The sequence below is a fragment of the Macrobrachium rosenbergii genome, chromosome 3 (assembly GCF_040412425.1).
Source record: "Macrobrachium rosenbergii isolate ZJJX-2024 chromosome 3, ASM4041242v1, whole genome shotgun sequence".
NCBI classification, from domain to species: Eukaryota; Metazoa; Arthropoda; class Malacostraca; order Decapoda; family Palaemonidae; genus Macrobrachium; species Macrobrachium rosenbergii.
The window spans coordinates 7,612,904-7,617,909 of NC_089743.1; positions in this window are offsets into that span (position 1 = coordinate 7,612,904).

Genomic DNA, 5,006 nt, shown 5'->3' on the forward strand with positions numbered 1-5,006 from the left:
AGAAAAGACAATTGCATATCATTTCCTGCATAGGAGACCAGCCTAGAAACCACCTGAAGTTCACCCCTTTTCGCTGTAGCTAAAGTCGTAAGAAAAAGCACCTTCTTAGTCAGCTGCCTTAACGTTCGAGCTTCAATGGGTTCAAAAGTACTTCCAACAAATCCCAAGGAGGGGCTGGAGTCAGCAAGACAGGACATTCAGTCTTAAAAGAACGTAATAAATCATTGATGATTTTGCAACTAGAAATCTCTGGGAGATGGAAGCTAAATGTACTGCTGAGCATTGAGCGGTAGCCAGTAATAGCCGAATACGAAAGTCCCTTGACTTTCCTAAGGAATAACAGAAAATCAGCTATTTGAGCAATAGAAGGTCTAGAGATGGAGTGACCTTCCTTACGACACCAACCTCTATACATTGTCCATCTCACCGGTAAAGCTGGCGGGTTGACTTTCTCAAGCTGAAAGAAAGCTGTCTAGCCACAGCTTTAGAGAGTTGTCTGTCTAGCTGCTTGCTTGATAGTCGCCGTGCAACTAGGTTCGGCACGCAAGGGTTTGGATGATAATGGTGGAATTGTGGTTGTCTTGAGAAGATGGGTAAGAACATCAGAACTTCCGTGAGGAGCTTTAGGAGTTCCGGAAACCAAGGTCGTTGGGGCCAGCAAGGAGCTATTAGAGTCATGTCTGTCTTGACACTCCCGTAATTTCCTGATTACTTGATGAATGAGCCCAAATGGAGGAAAAACATACACCTGCATTTGATTCCAGTTTTGTAGCATCGCATCGGTGCCTATCAACATGGGGTCCACCACTGGAGAGAAGTAAACTGGAAGACGATGGTTCAATCTCATCGCGAATGACTCTACCATTGCTGGCCACTTCCGGGAACCTGACATACTATGTCCTGAGCCAAAGTCCACTCTCCCCCCAATACCTGACAAGAGCGACTTAACGAATTGGCCAGCACGTTGAGACTCCCCGATACAAATTGAGGAAGAAGAGACACTTTCCTTTCTTTGCACCATCTCAGGACTCTCTGAGCTATAAAATTGAGTTCTGTTGTTCTCATTCCCCCGAGTTCTTCAGATACGACACAGCAGTTATGTTGTTGTAAAACAGAGCCACTACTCTGTTGCGCACTAGATCTGAAAAACACCTGAGGGCTTCTTCTACCGCCCTGAGCTCCCGAAGATTGATTGATTCCTCTCGTTCCCGATCCCCCCAGAGGCCTGAAGCCTGGGATTCCGACACTGGAGACATGACCCTTGTAAATACCTGTGGTGAGACTTTGAACTGGAAGGTCACGAACCTGGGGCCGAGAACCTTCCGGGTATGAGTTCTCTAGATCCACTGAGACCATCTTTGACCACCACAGACTGGAAGGTGCCAGCTTTTGCGATGAAGATCCTGTAAAATCCTGGAGAGGGGAGGCTGGTTCTAACGCACCCCTAACCCACGCCTAGGAGACTAAAATTGTCTCCGAGTGGATGACCAGACGCCGACAAAAAAATTTCAATTCCTGATGAAAAAACCTAAAGAGAGTAATATTCAATCATGTACCTTCATTTTGCAACAAATTGGAAGTCTCTAGCACAATATTTCGATGGGTGAATTTTTGAAAAAAACTTTTTGTTCTCTCATAAAGTCATTTTGTCAGGAACACCACGTTACATAAAGTTTTATATATGAAAATGTGTGAACATGTACAATACAACAAAATTGGATCCATATCCCCCAGGTGCCAAATGGTAAAAAAACGCAATTTTAAGAGACGAGTAATATTCAATCATTTACCTTCATTTTGCAACCAATTAAGTCTCATCACAATATTTCGATTTATGGTGGAATTTCTGAAAAAACAGCACTGAGGTTTTATAGTCTCAATTTCAGAATCCTGAAATATGAACCGGAATCTGGAGGTTGAGTTCTCTAGATCCACCGAGACCATCATCAACCCCTCCTGACTGACCACAGCAATTTGTCAATCCAACTGAACTGCCAAAATTTTCAACCGGTCACCTCAGCTTTGGAAGCTCGATGAAAATTCTGCTAAAACTCTTGTAATATTCAAAAGTCTCTCCATCCGTGGGAAGGAAACTAAAGATGGCACAATTTCTTACAATACCACCATGGTTTTAGCTTTATCGGTTTTGAAACCACCGGATGGTTCAACAAAGGGGAAGTCTGAAAGGTCTATAATGGGTTTTAAAATTTTTTTATATACCAAAATCATCGCAATTTAGTGTACACCTCCAGCTTGATGGATTCCAATATTTATAAGGTTGCATACTAAATCCTGACAAATGAAATGAGCCAAGGGGAGGAGCTGGTTCTAACGCACGTTTTCAGAGGGGCGTTAAAAGGGTTAACAGGGCCTGAATCTCCTTTGCTAGAGCCGCCCCCCTGATGGAAGATGGGGAATATCTTGGAAGGTTGACAGGGGAGGAGGACAGAGGGGGAAGGGAATGGAAAGGAATTGGATAGCCCATCCTCAGGACCTCTACAACCCAATCCTCTGCCCCCCAACTCCTTCCAGGCTTGCCAGAACGGAGCAAGACAACCTCCCACTGGAACGGACGAAGGACATATCTCCTACTTGGTAAAATACCAAGACGACGAGGCCCTAGAAGCAAACACCGATGCAGCCTTGTTTGCAAAACGCACCCTTTTGGGTGTTCTAGGGGGAGACTTCAAAGATGTTCTCTTGGAAGGAGAAGACTTGTTAACACCTCTAGGGGAACGAGAACCCTTATCATAGCCTGCTGTGATTCTACAGCTGAGTTGGTGGCGACAAAATTTACCATACTGGCCACATCCTCATCCCTGAACAAGGAACTGACTAGGGCTAAAGGAGCTCTGAGAACCCTCTTATGGACGTTCGGATAATGTGGGGGAAGATGACTAAGATAGAAATCCCACCTCTTCTTACTCACAAATGTCGACGAAGCCAAGGCATTCGCCCGGTGCTCCAGACCCATCGACACAGAAGTTATTAAACTGTCAAACAGCCCCAGAACCGAAGGGATATATCCGTTGTTCTTTAAGAAACCCATTAACCCAGACAACATCCACAGAGAGTGTGAAAGAGCCTTGATCTGATTATGCAACACGTCCTCTAAAGCCGCTGCTTCCCTAAGGGAAATCCCTACAAGGCGAGATGATGCCGGAGACCTAGATAGGATTGCCTCAACAGATTCGTTGAGTGGCAACCTGACACCTGCCGAAGGATTACCACAAACTGAATAGATTGCCTTGCGTGGGGAAAGAAGAGAAATGTCCTGCCTGTTGGAAGTCACCACCGATGCCAGGCGACTGTCCATCTCCTCCAAGGCCTGCCTAACCCGATCAAACCAAACCAGCCCGCACGAAAAAGGAGCAGGAGTTGGCTTAGTGGCATAAAACGACTCGAATAGAGACTGATTTGACACGTGTGGTTGGTCCAGAGCTCTTGCTTGAGGGTACAAGGAAGTGACATACTCAGGCATACATCTGTAATCGTTAGAACTGGAAAGAGGACATGCCGAATCCTCCGGAATTTCCTGAACCTCTGGATGAGAATCCTGCTCCACCATGTCTGAACAGTCCAAGACAGATGAAGGAGGAGGAGCTGAATGGAACCCATACAATGACGAAGAGTCTGCAAACAGACTGCCAAAGCCAGAATGCTGAATACCTACGCCTAACCCGGTACCCGGAGCTGGATCCAAATTGTTTATTCCACAGGGATGGGAAGATGCGCAAGAAGAAGAAGTAGTAGTAGTAGTAGTTATAGTAGTAGTAGTAGTAGTAGTAGTAGTAGTAGTAGTAGTAGTGGTGCTTGTGGAAGGGAAGAAGAAGTAGTAGTAGTAGTTTTCACAGCAGAAAATGTAGGTGATGAAAACCGTGGACCGATCGGAGAAGGTACCGCAAGTCCAGTCATAGCCGCGGATCGCAAACCTGAACTAGAAGCAACCGGCAAACCCTGGGAAATACCTGGAATACCTGATGCTTGAAGCGGAAGCAAGGGGTTGCACATACCTGAAGGGATGGAACCTGAAGCACCTGAGGCCAAATTTTGCTGAAACTGTGTTCTCACATGACTGGATGATCCTCCTACCAAAGAAGGCTGTACTGTGGAAGGGAAGGCGGAAGACAGAGGAATGGTGTGCAAGGAAAGAGTTGCCTGGGAAGAGATGCCGGGGTCAGTAGAAAGAGGGGAAAGCGGAAGATGCGGAAGCTGCAGGAAGGGCAGAAGAAGAAGAAGAAGAGGCCGAAGAGGAGACTGAGAAGGGAGCAACAGAGAATGTGGGCGAGGAAGGTGAAGCTACAGATAACCCAGAAGAAAAAGCAGAATCCTTAGAATGAAGGGACAAAAGGTAAACCGAATCTGCACCTCCCTGACAATCCTGAAGCATGTCCAACATAAATTCCGGACACTCCAGAGTCACATATTCTCTAATGTTCGAAAACCTATTTAACAAACAACCTCTCACCAAAAGTCTATACCTTTTGGAAAGACCCAACAAATCTGCATTATATTCTGCCACATCCCCATACCAATCGCGAACCACTCTTAGGAGCTGAAAGAGGCACACCTGAATCTGCTTTACTAGATGGAGGCAACCTTGCGCCAGATCTAAACAGAAGCGATAAAGGCGAAAATTTTGCCGGAGCATAAATTCTACTAGAAACCGGAACCGAAACCCCAATAGGAGAACAACTCTGCACACTTGATACTTTCTCCTCACTACCTAACCCAGGCCTATCTGTCTTAGTCACACCTAGCTCCTGATCCTGACTAATGTTTTCAACATAGAATTTTTCAACAACACTAAAAGGGGGTTGGGGGGAGGGTCCTTCACTGTCTGCTCTGCGCCGAGGGGGCTGGCAGAACCTACCCACTCGGAGGCTTGCGGTTCTCCATTACCCTCAGCACCCGTTAGGGCTGGTTCTGGAACAGACAGGGGAGCTGAAAAAGAAGAAAGATTAGATATCCTAATGCAACTACTATCCTTACTTGAAAATTGTTGG